Source organism: Protopterus annectens, chromosome 15.part0 (genome assembly GCF_019279795.1).
Source record: "Protopterus annectens isolate FY-2018-M chromosome 15.part0, PAN1.0, whole genome shotgun sequence".
NCBI lineage: Eukaryota > Metazoa > Chordata > Ceratodontiformes > Protopteridae > Protopterus > Protopterus annectens.
In genome coordinates this window covers 538,826,143-538,840,210 of record NC_056749.1, presented here as the reverse complement: position 1 = coordinate 538,840,210, position 14,068 = coordinate 538,826,143, and the positions used below count along the sequence as shown (strand labels likewise).

The 14,068-nt window shown below is 36.2% G+C and overlaps 1 protein-coding gene across 4 annotated transcripts in view; it reads right to left on the bottom strand.

Moving 5' to 3' along the window:
• The window catches only part of TMEM255A (transmembrane protein 255A), a 370,298-nt gene that overhangs the window by 204,123 nt on the left and 152,107 nt on the right, over window positions 1-14,068 (bottom strand). The window lies entirely within an intron of this gene.

Genomic DNA, 14,068 nt, shown 5'->3' with positions numbered 1-14,068 from the left:
GATGGAAAAATTTACATTGTCTCCCTTTAAACCAGCATCTTCTGTCTCCTTAAAATTCTGCACTTGGAAAACTGTTATACTGTTGGCTCTCATCTTTGCTAGGAGACTTTCTGGGTTACAAGCTCTCATGTCCGTTCCACATTTTCTTATTTTCTACAAGGACAGGGAGAATCTCAGGGCTAATCCATCATTTATGCCTAAGGTAGTGAACAAGCTGTCCCTCAATCAGGCTATTCACCTACACACTTTCTTTCCCAACTCCCCATTGTAGCGAGGGGAAAGAATCTTACATTCTCTGGACATTCACAGACAACTGAGATTTTATCTGGACTGCACTAAATCCTTCAGGAAGACTGACCAGCACTTCTGATGAAGTCTTTGGCTATAAGCTGAAGAAAGCATTTAATCTGTGAATTAAAGGATTTTTTTTTAGTTCCTGGTGTCCTTTTGTGTGCTACTTGGATTTATGTTTTGGTTGCTTGTCTTTGTGTTCCTGGTTCTTGATCACTGCTGCAGTTTTCCTCCCCACACTCTCTCCCCTCTTCTCTGGCTTACTTCACTCTTCTTCTCCGTCTCTGGCTCTGCTTCAGCTTCTACTCTGCTAGATGGAAATGGGGGAGTTTACTTACCTATTCAAGCTACACCCCTCCTAGCTGACTGATCTCCCTCTCTCAGTAGTCTTCAATCCTCTGGCTTGGAGATAATCTGAGGTACATGCTTGTAAGTCCATTCGTATACCCCTATGCTTATGAGCTGAGGTCATGCATTGGAATTATGACTTCAGGAAGCTAAAGCTTTGGTACTCTAGTCAGACATCAGAGGTGATAACCCATATGTCAGGGAAAACTGCGTAAGTGATCAGTAGGACATAGGTTTATAGATTCATAGACTATTACTAGGCTAATGACCTGGGGGAGGCATTGTAAGCCTAGCCAAGTTTTCCCAAAAGAATAATGATGTCCTGTATCCAACTAGGACATTGAGAGCCAGGCATTTATAAGCTACCTCTGTCCATAAGAGGCATGGGTGCCAAGCCCGGTGTAAATTTCCTGTTCCTCATCCACTGGTCTAGGTTGTGCTTAAACTTGGTAATAGACGAACTCAGCTTCACATGGATGGGAATCCTGTTCCATAGGAGGGTCAGTCTCTGGTACACATATCTGTCTCTCCAGCATGTTCTGTTTAAGCCACAGACAAAATTTAGTTCCCTAGACCTTGTATTTCTGGTACTTTGACTTACAAATATATAGGAGATTCATAAGTGTGGGGTTTGCAGATGCCTTGTAAGCCAGGCATAGATCACCTCCAGGCAAAACATAGGAGACTGAGTAGAGAAAAAGGGCTTTAAGATGCTCTGCATAAGGCAGGTTTTGTTATGCCTTATATTCTTTTTGTAAGGAACCTCTGTGGTCACTCTAGTTGCAGCATATGCCTGGTCAGGTACATACCAGACGAAGCATTGTACTCTGATTGGTCTGATAAGGGCAGAGTACAGTGGGATAATGGCATCTTTGGACCTAGATACCATGCCCTTACTTATAAGCTGAGCAACATAAAATGATTTCCTCACCACTGTGGCCACGTGGTGGTCAAAGGTAAGGCTAATGTTTACTTGCATACCCAGATCCCTAACCACTCAGTTGACGCTTAGGGGTGTATTATCAACATGGTAATTAGCTGAGATGATTGACTTCCCAAAGGGTACAGCTATGCATTTCTCAGCACTGAGTTTAAGACCATGGCTTTGGCAGCAAAAGCACTTATTCTGAGTTCTTTTTGCCCAGGTGTTTACTAGTTACTATAAGACGAGGTGTTTATAGGTAAGTACTAGCTGCCCTTGTGGGCTCTTTTAATGCTAATTATACCATGATCCCCCCAAAACGTGCACGCTGATTGGCCAGCGTGCCCGTTGTAAATCGAGTTATACTAATGGAAAAAGGTCCGGTCGCCCGGACTTTTTTCCATTAGTATAACTCGTTTTTTTTAAACACTGTCTCGCTATGTTAAATGGGTTTAACATAGCGAGACAGCTTTAAAATAAGCAACGGAGATCTCCGTTGCTTATTTTAAAGCTGTCTCGCCATGTTAAACCCATTTAACATAGCGAGGCAGTGTTTAAAACGGAGAAAGCAAGATCTCCGTTGCTTTTTAGTCGCTATGTTAAATGAGTTTAACATAGCGTGACAGTTTTGAAAGAACCAACGGAGCTGTCCGTTGTTTATTTTAACTGCGTCTTGCTCTGTTAGACTCATTTAACATAGCGAGACGAAAAAAAAGCAACGGAGATCTTGCTTTCTCCGTTTTGCCCACAGCTCTGATGTACTGCGCAGGCGCCGCAGTACATCAGAACTGCCGGATGCCAGACATCTGCGGAAGGGCAGTAAACAGGCATTATACTATGCCATTATTTTAGAAAACTAACAGTTTCTTTTCTTAAATAATGTCATGGTATAATAGCAATAACCCACTTCTGGGTGTGGTAATGCTAAATTTACCCACGGTTGGCTTTGTTTGGTCCTCGGCCGCCTCGGGACCAAACCACGCCAACCGTGGGTAAATTTAGCATTACCCACACCCAGGCGTGGGTTATTGCTATAATAATTCCCTCAAAGGTGAGAATCAAACCCTGTATTCTATGTCTGTGAGGCAAACATTTTAGTCATTATGGTTATGGTACTTTCTTACACAAGTGTACTTTTTTGTACATCAAATTATATTTATAATAGATGCTTTAGTACTGTTCTGCCATGCTTCCCTCTTGCTTCTTTCTATCCTATACAGAAAGTTTATGTGAATCATGGAATATCAGATAATGTCAGGTCATTCATAATCCAACAACTTTTTCCCCACTCCTAGGAAACTCAACTGATGAAAATGCAAAGTAGAAATAAAGAAACATGTCTATATATTTTGCAAACATTAGACAACTGCAATGCTACAGAGATTAATTAAATAATACAAACGCGTACTATTTACCAATATTTATTATTAATTTGTTTGACTGTGTAAATGCCTAGTGTGATATACTTTTTTCAGCCATAACCTGAGGCATAAATAGCACTGCATAATTTATGAGAGAGGGTAGCCATACTGCTTAGGGTTATATAACTCTTTATAATTAATTTACATTGTTACAAAGTACACAGATAATTTATATTTAAATTTAAAAGGTATAACTCATTCATTCATGCCCTTTCCTGTACCAGCTTTATCCAATTTGGCATCACAGGGGAATCAGAGTCTGTCCTGGGACTCACTGCGTACAAGGCAGAGAAACTAATCCTAGATGGCAGGCAGACCACCACAAAGTATAATTGGTAAAATGAAGTCAATATTTGTTGAATTTACTTGCTATTAAAATGTTTATGATTTCGAGTTTATGACCAATGATGTTAACTGTTCTGAGCACAATGTTTATATGGCTTCTGGAAACATATAAATATAGTTACATACTAATTTAAGTTTCTTGCTGTACTTTATCTGAGACATAAAAAAGAATGAAAGAATACATAATAAATAAACATTAAATGTGATGAGACAGTAATGTGATATTTTATTCTCTATTCAATTTTCACATGCATCACAATGAATACAGGTAGGATCTATTAAAAACTGCAGTAAATGCCTCTTTATCTTTTATATCTATCTATACATATATATCAACTGGAAATCTGAAAAATACACTAATGAAAACTATAACAGAAGCCCCCTTCCACTAATGAGAGACCTGTACTACATTTAATCCTTCCATCCATCCAAAGCTGCTTGGTCACATATGACTCCTATAAGGACCTCAGAAACAGTCACAGAGTTTACTAGACAAATAGGGAATGGAAGTAGATCGGCAGGGCTTTCATCTGTATTGTGCACACACTCCCTGCATACCTACAGAATTTAGAGTTGCCAACCTGCCTTCTGCACATTTGGGGGATGTGGAAGAAAACAGGAATACCTGAAGAAAACACAGGCAAAGACAGGGAGAACATGCAGAGTCCACTCAAAAAGTACCCCAGACAGGAATCAGACAGGAGAACATGTTACTGTATTTAATAAAACTATAAAATTAGAACATTACTAGAGGCAAGATGATCACTATCATAACTTAATGAAGGCCTCCCTGTATAGCAGTGACAGATAGTAGTGAAATGTAAACATAGGATCAAATTTAGATACCCATCTATTTAGCTGCAGGAGGTTACTGCAGTTAGGTATAACGTGGAATGGTGGATTGTCATCCACAAAATGTGTTACTTACTGTGAACAAATTTATGCTCATTGATTCTTGCTAGATATCCAAAACATGTTTGTCAACCCTCGGATACAGGAGTGCCATCCCCAAGGCTCAGTGTTGCATTTAAAGATATTCATTGCTCTGGTGATCCTGTGTTTTGCAGTAGGTGCACATGCAATATGCGCATTATGTTGTTATAGCTAATTTGTGCAGCCACAGTGAATGTTGAGGCATAATATGTTCATTATGTAGAGTATGAATACTTCTGCAAAGAGCTGACTGTATGCAGAGCTCTCCCAGAAGGCATGCCCCCAAGTTTGACATCATCTCAATATTCTGATCTGGGTAGTTCAGCATTACATGCCCAACTGACTTGCTGCTTGTTTATCTTCTGGAATCACAGCACAATTTTTCTGCCCTTCATTGCTGAGGATATGCCCTAATTTATGCCTTCCTTGCACTAGGAACAGTGCCCGTACCAGGGAATACACAAACCTCTCAACTGTCCATATTTCTGCAAAATGTACATATTTTTATCTTATATTTTGGTCTCTTTCTCATAACATTTGTGCTTTTCTGGCAAATCACTTCAGATTGAAGTCACTACATAATGGCATACATTTGAGTTTCAGAAAATGCATGTTAACACAAATCCTGTTGTTCTAGCTACTTTATGTGTTTATAAGAGCAATATTTAAAATCTCTCTCTCTCTTTATTTTTGGCCTTTGTCTTCCCATTAGTTAAAGCCTTGTCCAGATTTCTTGCACTTAGACTTTGACTGGTATGTACATAATCCATAGCGGAAATGGGTTGGTGGAAATTTCATGCAAACTGATATTTTGTGTTTTGGCATGACCACCCCTTTTTTATACTATGAATATTCATTAATATTACCAAAATATGTCTGCAGTGCTAAGCGTAAATTCTGGACATTTATAATTGACAAAGACCCAACTAATGATTCAGTGATAATAACTTTTAGTTTCTACAGGAGTTTGTCACATGGATACACAGTCAAACACTCTACAGAAGAAGAAGCTCAGACACATTAGATGTTAATTTCTTCCTTTTACAGAAATATTTCAGATGTTCTGGAGCTTCTCAAGCAAAGGCTCTCAGCAAAACAGACAAATGCATGTTTTGTACATCACTGTTTTTCCAGACCAGCCAAAGTTATCTCTTTATTGGAAAATAGTCATCTCTGCAGTGTACATGCCAAATATACAGTTGGTTAGAGAGCAGCGATATTCATTTCTTATTCTATAAGCTAACTGCTTTAAAATAAGTAACGAAATAAACTTATAGTCAAACCAACCAACACTGGATACAAGGAAGTAATACCAAGTTAGAAAACACTTTGGCAAGGAATGGCAATACGGAACCACTAATGCTACTCAGAATGGAGAATAAAAACATAGACTTGTTTAAGCACTTTTGTCCCAAATTTTATTACAGGAACATCTTCAGAAAACAACTCCATTCACATATACATAATTATTTAAAAAACAGTTGCCCATCAAAATGTATTGAAATCCACCAATAGAAATGCTTTAATTCATTTAATTGACAAATAGCATCTTCCCTTTTTTATTTCTCTAAGTATTTTGGGTTTCTAATACCATGATGGGAATAGACCCCATTCCTAAGTCAAAGTACGATTAAAGTTCATGAAATTAGTATTGTTTCACTCTTTGACATCAGCCAAAAGTGCTCTTCGCAGCACCTGCAATGTGCCCAGTAATGACTCCTTCTGCAGTTCATACAGAGTTACAAGTATTGGTAGCATATCTAAATAAGATCTTAGACTCTTTTTTTATAAGACCCCGTTGCTCCACTACTATTGGAACTATTTGGGTATCTTTCTTCCACATTGCTCTTGTTTCTGCTTGCAGATCCTAATGTTTTATAACTTTATGTCTCTCTGTGTGCAAGACACTGTAGTCACTGGGTGTGGCAATTTCAATGATCAATGCTACTCTTGTCTTCTTTTCTTGGACCACTATATCTGGTTTTCTAGCATCTATCTTTTGAATTGTTGGCAATGGATGACCCCATGTGATGTAGACTTCATCATTTTCTATGACGCCTTGTGGTTCATGTTTCCAGTGCTTTTCAGCCACTTCAAAACCATAATGTTTGCACAATCCCCACTGCAACAGTCTCGCCACATTATTGTGCCTTTCAGTATACAGTCCTTCTGCCATTAGTATGTCACAACCAGCAACGAGTTGTGCAACTATTTCCAGTTCATTTTTAAAAAACCTACATTTGCCTTTTTCTCCCACATGTTCAATGGACTTTGCAAACCAGCATGTACCTAGCCCACTATCTTGAGCTGCCAATATTAACCTTTCATCTCTTGGTTTGAATTCACCTCTCCTTAACCATTCCTGATCAACATGAGGTTCTTCCAGAAGTTTTCTATGCTTGTAACTATATTTATACATTTTCCACATTTCTTGCCTTTTCATCTGGTCCTCCACCTTATATTCTTTCTTTTGTTTTTTGGCACATTCAGTTACTGCCTGATTTCTCTCCACTTCCGGTCCGATTTCCATTCCTGCTTGACGCCGATATGTTTCTGCTAGATTAAGCAGGTAAGTCATCTTAGATTTATTTTCCTCATGTTTCAAAACTTTCAATACATTTGGGTCTCATGAGGTCAGCAGATATGTCTGTAGTCCCTTGATTATAGATCTATACATGTAATCAGTTTCAAGGAGGCCCATCCCTCCTTCGGAACAGGGAATATATAATCTTGATATGTACTGATGTTTATAAATCATTTGGTGAGCATGAAGCATCCTTCTTGTTTTAATATCTAATCTATCCAACACATTTTGGGGCCAATCAATCACTCCAAAACTGTAAGTTAGGACAGGAAGAGCAAATTGGTTTATTGCTTGGATTTTGTTCCTAGATGTCAGTACTGTTTTCAGGATTAATTTAAGTCTTCTAAAATATTCCTTACTACGTTTTACTTGCGTTTGTTCATGTTTTATTGCTGATCCTTCATCATTTCCCAAGTATTTATACACTCCCTCTTGCTCATGTTCTTTTATATCACATTCTTGTCCCAAACTGATGTTTTTCTGGTGCTGTAGCTTTCCTGCTTTAAAGGTTGCTTTTGCACATTTATCCAGGCCAAATGACATTCTAATATCATCTGAAAAAGTTTTGACAACCTGCAGCTGTGCTTTCAGTTCCTCATCTGATGAGCTATACAGTTTTAAATCATCGACAAACAGAAGATGAGAAGTCTTTAGACTTTGTTGTTTTCTAGGAGCCAAATTATAGCCATGGCCTAAGCCATTAAGTAAACAGCTTAATGGGTTAAGGGCAAGGCAGAACAGCAACAGTGAAAGAGAGTCACCCTGGAATAATTTCTCCTTTATCATGGTTTAATTGCAAAGTGGTCTGCTATTGTTTAATGATCACTGTAATATAGTCGATCAGTGTTGGATGTATCTTATATATTTTTAAGCAATCTTTTATCCATGAATGTGGGATACTATCAAACACTTTTTTATAGTCAATCCATGCCATACTTAGATTCTTCCCCTTTTTACAGTTCTCAACTATGACTTTATTTAACAACAAATGATCCTTTGTTCCATTTGACTTTCTTTCATTGTCCTTTTGTTCTTCTGCCATAATTGTGTTTTCTTCTAAATGGTTATAAACTCTGTCAGCATCAAGTCCCGTGTATAGTTTATACGTTGTTGGAAGGCAAGTTATTGGTCTATAATTTTTGGGGTAGTTGGCAGGTTCAGTCCTAAGTAGGAGCATTGTTTTACCTGTTGTTGGTCAGATTGGAGTCTGTTTGAGGTGCACATATAAATAGTTCTTGCTCATGGCTAGGTCTTCATACAAAGATGTTAATACTTTTAACCAAAAGTTGGGCACTGCATCTGGGCCTGGGGTTTTCCAATTCAAAGCTTTTCTTAATTTTGTTTCAATCTCTCTGGCTGTTACTTCATCCCATTTCATACCCTGTACCTTTAAACTTTTTATTCTTTCTTTCTTTTATTTCTTTTATCCATTTAGCATTTTTGTTGTGTTCCACGGGATCTTCATATTACCTTGTTTCTCAATTCTCTATAAAACTTTTTTGGGTCATCACTAAATTGCCTATTTTATACTTTTCCTTTATATTTATCTGTGTATCTTGTAAGTTTTTCCACCTGTACTGAAATTTTTAATTTATTATTTGCAATAGTGCATGATAGATCCTGGTCTCTTCTAATACTGTGCACTTCTTTTATCACATCTATCTTTCTTAGTATTTTTGTTGATCTATTCCCTCTTCTATAGTCTTCTAACAGTGACACTTCTTGTCTTAATTGCTTTATATTTTTCTCTATTCGATACTTCCATGATGGTATTCGATTTCTCCCCTTCCTTTGCCTCACTACCCTGTGCTCTTGTGGTAGAACTTAATCAGTTATTAATTTAGCTGCACAGTAACATATTCCGTTTACTTCTGTTATATTGCATGGATCTCTATGGACAGTCCTAATTACTGTGTTCATTTATTTTATCAGACTTCTGACTTTTGGGGTTTTATTGACCTTCTGCAGTCTATTTCTTTCATTGATTTTAATATATCTATCTATGTCCATTAAATCAAGCAACTCTTCCCTTAGTTTATTTTCTTCCAGACTAAGGGTACATCCTTTGTTTTCCACTCCTGCAGGCATTCTATAGAAAGTTCTATAGCATCTTCCTGTGGCACTTTATCTTCAATTTCATCCTGTGTCATCCATTGCTCTGTCATATGGAACTCACTGGCCTATCACTCCTCAACATTGACTGTGTCATAGTTTCCACAGTCTCCTGTTCCTTTCCTTGCTGTCTAGCTTCAAGTGAATGTTTATACTGGTTTCCTGTGGAAGGCTCCAAAATATCTTGATATGGCACCTGACCAATTGCTTCCTGTTCCACTGGTTTCCCCTTAATTTGGACATGCATTGCTCTATTCTGTTGTAGTGCTTTCTGAATTATATTTTCTACACTGAATCCTTCACTTTGCAGATGCTCCATAACCTCAGTTACTATTTCTTTAACTTCTACATTACTAATCTCCCTTTCTACTTTTCCTGTTTGTCTTCTTATTTTTTTTTTGTATTGTAAGGTTTTCCATATCTGGATTCCTTTGCCTGTATGTCTCTTCAAATATCTTTGGTGCTGCTCTTTTTGTATTGGTTAGTTTTGCTTTCTCTTTGGCATAAATATTACACCATATTAAATCCCTTTTTCTTTCCCATGTCCATATTTCTTCTTCAGATGTTTCCTGCTCTTCTTGGTTCTCCTTACTTTGGGGATCCACTCCATTATGCTGTGATGTAGTCTGTGTTAGACTTTCTACATTAAATCCTTCACTCTGCAGACACACCATAACTTCAGCTTCTATCTCCTTAACTTCTACTTTACTAATCTTCTTTTCCACATTCCATATTTGTGATATTAATTTTTTATTGTGAAATGTTCCATATGTGGATGTCTTTGCCTGTATTTCTCTTCAAATATCTTTGTAACTGCTTTCTTTATATTAGTTAACTTGGCTTTCTCCTTTGCATAAATATTGCACCGTATCAAATCTCTCTTTCTTTCCCATGTCCATATTTCTTTTTTATACTTTTCAAAAATGTCTAGGTTTTGTTGTTTATATTTTCTCACCTCCTCAGATGCTTCTTTTTCCAAACAGATCAAAGTTTCTTGATCTATACACTGTTTTTCAAAAATCTGTTGTATTAATGAACACACATTTTTATTTGAAGCTTATGACGGTTTTTCCCGTGAAAGTATTTTTCTTTCCTCTAATTTATCTCTTAATCTCTTTGTATATCCTCTGTCTGGTAATTCTGGGGGATTTGCATAATGGTAACAGTACATAATTTCTTTCTTATCCTCAATAGTCCACTCTATCGTCTTTATGGCTCTTCTTTGGGCTATCAGTTTTTGTGATTTTTGTGGACTGCTACTTCTTTCTACAACAGGGGGGGCATCCTTCCCCTGGGCCTGGCCTGGCCCCATTGTAGGAGTGTTTCTGGATTTTGAGGATTCTCCACTGTCATTTTTCCTGTCCTGGCACCAGTGTGCCTACCAGGATTTGGCACTTTTTTATCCTGGGACTTGTGCCCCCAGCTATCATTTTTTTGTTTTTGACTTACTTCTGTCCATGATATATGCTATATAAATACAGTCTATATATCAGTGTCGCCTTGATGAGACTTTGTGAAAAAACAGGGCCCACCTCGCAAAGGTACTCACCAAGACTTGAGGATGAATTTCAGTTTCAGCACTACTACTCTCCTTTGCTTGCTGACTTTTCATCTCTCAAGTTAGGACCCCATTTTCCCCTTTAAAAATATTATGATGGCCTGTTAAAAACACTGGACTTGAAATGATTAAATGCCTAATTAAACATTACAGGCACAGTTTGGAAGTTGTCCATGAAAAGTTAGAGATTTAAATAATAAGATTATTGGACATCCTTTGTTTGAACAGTTCTTTTCATTATACAACAGTACATTTATCAAGATAGATAGACATGTAGCTACTTTAGTAGCTAGGAAAAATAAGAAGTTGAATCGTAATGCTTTAGCATATTTCAATAAACAAGCCTATCCAATACATTTTGAGGATAGAAAACTGATTATTAATGGTCATTTCAGTACTGGCAATGACTGTTCTGTAGGAAATGGCGTTGTCCAAATGGATGAGTTTTGTGAAGTATCCGATCGAGTTGGTACCAATAAATGAATTTCTATGCTAACACTGTAACCAATCAGGTTAATGCTGATAATAGTAACACCAATAATAATGTTCCTAAAACTACTGGGACTGGTGAAACTACACCTATTGCTTCATTTTTCAAAAGGGGAATCACACTCTAACTCCAATGGACCCTTTGAACAACAAAGCCAACAGAGGGAAGAAAGGTCATGGAAGAGGGTGAGGGAGATGATTAATGACTGATACATCATTTGAGTGGACATGAATTTAGTTTAGATGAAATAAATATTCTTTCAAAAGGTTTTTCACTCAACAAAAGAGCATCCTATACTGAACTGATTGTTTATTTTAAACTTTTTGTGTGCATGCTCAGTTTTAAATACATTTTAAAATGTGTTAAAAACAAGTTGCTATAGTTCCCCATTGTCTAGTACACTGGAAGTATTTGCTAAAAGTTGTGAAAATGACTTTGAAAATATGGTTAAAAATAAACCAGCTTTTAAATGTTTTAACCTAACAAGTGTAGGTATAGCTTTAGATAACTTGATTCAACAGAAACATCTGCGGTATATGAAAGCTGATAAAGGGTGTGGAACGGTCATCATGGAGCAAAATAACTATAATGCTGAGATGTACAAAATGTTAAATAATAGTTACAGTAAAGTCAGTAAAGATTTTGTTAATAGAAGTTGCAATGAAGTTGATCAAATTTTATTTGATCTGTTTCATTGGAGCTATTTAGCATGGCAGATCTATGATTTTTTACATGTTGAACAACCTGAACTGGGGAAACTGTTTGGAATCCCCAAGATTCACAAGGATGATAAAGTCCAACCCTTCAGACCCATAGTTTCTGCTCTAACAAAACAGTCACTATTTCTAGTTACCTTGAAAGGATTCCTGGGCTTTTTTGGACTGTTTAAGAAATTACATTTTCACAGGGCCAGAAACTTTGTTGGTAACTATAGATGTGGTGTTACTATATACCAATATAGATCAACAAGCAGGATTGGATTTTTTTAGGCTATGCTTAGTTTATCTAGGTTGCAATATTTTTCTTTCTATGAATGTTATTAGTATTTTATTGGATATTGTTTTAAGTAATATTTTTATTTTGGATTTGACAAAGGGATTTACCAGCAGAAACTTGATTGGCTATGGGGGCTAAAGTAACCCCAGCCTTCGCTAACCTATTACTCTATTGGTGGGAGGAGACCATTTTGTTTTGCCTCTTTTCAAGAATGTTAGCTTTTATAAAAGATACATTGATGATTTTTTTTTTGGGATGGAAGTAAAGAATTACTTGAACAATTTGTCACCAAAGTCTATAATAGTATAACTTAGCTAGGTTTTATGCTTAGTGGTAAGGGGAAGGAAGTGAGCTTCTTAGATATTACCATAAAAATGGAAACAGGAATGAAAAAGTTCACCAATGCTATTTTTTAGGAAAAATTCCTTTCAAGAATAATTATTTACATTATTCTAGCCATCATCCCTGGTATATGAAATGGAATATATTTAGGGGACAGTTAATTAGGGCTAGTCGACTAATTAGTGAAGATGTGAATTTTTTGGAAGAAGTTGGGTACATTAAACAACTGTTTTTGAATAGGGAATATTTAGTGTATGAACTGGATCTAATTATTTCTGAGGTAATCGAACATAGTTTAAATAAATTTCCACCTATCCTGCGTCAAGGTGTAGAAATTAGAAAGGATGTTAATTCCTTCTCAACAAACAATGCTGATGGCAGAGAAGAAAATAGTGGTCTTAAGAGTAACAAATTAGCTTTCCCTTTGGCAATGGCAACTGACAGCCACAGGAATAGTATAAAAATAACTGGAAGATCATTTTAGGCAATAGTGACCTTACTAGAATTAACAGGGATATTCCGCAGTTTGTTTATAAAAGATCATTTAACTTAAAAAAGTTATTAGAAAATGACTTGGGCAGAGATCGCAGACTTTATAGTAAATAGTTGGCACTTTTGGATGTGCCAATTGTAAACGATTTAGATTCATCAGTAATTTAAGTCTGGTTCACTTTGAACATTTAGATTTTACTATTATGGCTAAAGACAGATATCACTGCCACAGTGCAAACATTATTTAGCTTTATGTAATACATGCCCTCAGTTCTATGTTGGGAAAAGCACAAGGGAGCCGAGGGTCAGAATAAAAGAATGTGTTAAAGCTATTAAGGACAAAGGTGATGCTAATTTATTGTCAAGGCATAGTATGAACTGCAGCAATTTTAGGAAATTTCATTTTTTTTTATATTAGAACAGGTTGAAATATCAAGATTTGTCAATGGTTGTAGTATTGTTTTAGAGGGCTTAAATGGCAGGTAGTGTTATGAGCAGATAAGTTCCCTAGCTTGAATGAAAACATTAAAATCAAATGTGTACTTAGACTAAAAATGTTATGATCTTATAATATTTATTTGATCTATTATTTAATTTTAACTTCATAATTTATATATGTATTAGATATTCTCATACATTTTTAATTCACTATGTTTTTAACAGTCCATTATATTTAAAGGGAAATATGCAATTTGTCAATTAAATGAATTAAAGCATTCCTACTGGTGGATTTCAATACATATAGTAATTGTGTATGTGAATGGAGTTTTTTCTGAAGACGTTCCTGTAATAAAATTTGGGATGAAAGTGCTTAAAAAGTCTTTATTTTTATTCTCCATTCTGAGTAGCATTAGTGGTTTTGGACTGCTGCCTTCCCAAAGTTTTTTCTAAATAAACTAATAGTGTTTAAACCTTTTTATGAGGTTGTTAACTTGAGGAGTAATAAATTGTCTTTCAAAATAACATAAAAAATATTCAAGCAAACTCTAATTTATAGTGTAGTGTGACATTACATAACATCATTTCATCAATGCTAAAAAAAAACAAAAAAAAAAAAACAAGCTTTCTCTTTGATAGATATATCTTTCAAAGTTTGAGTCTAATGTATTTACTACAGATAAGACTGCCAGTAACTAATACTAACTGTGTCAACATTTATCATTAAAATATTATGTTTGGATTGCTTTTTTTTAGGAGCCTTGTAAGAGAAGCAGAGCAATCTGTCAAAATCCAG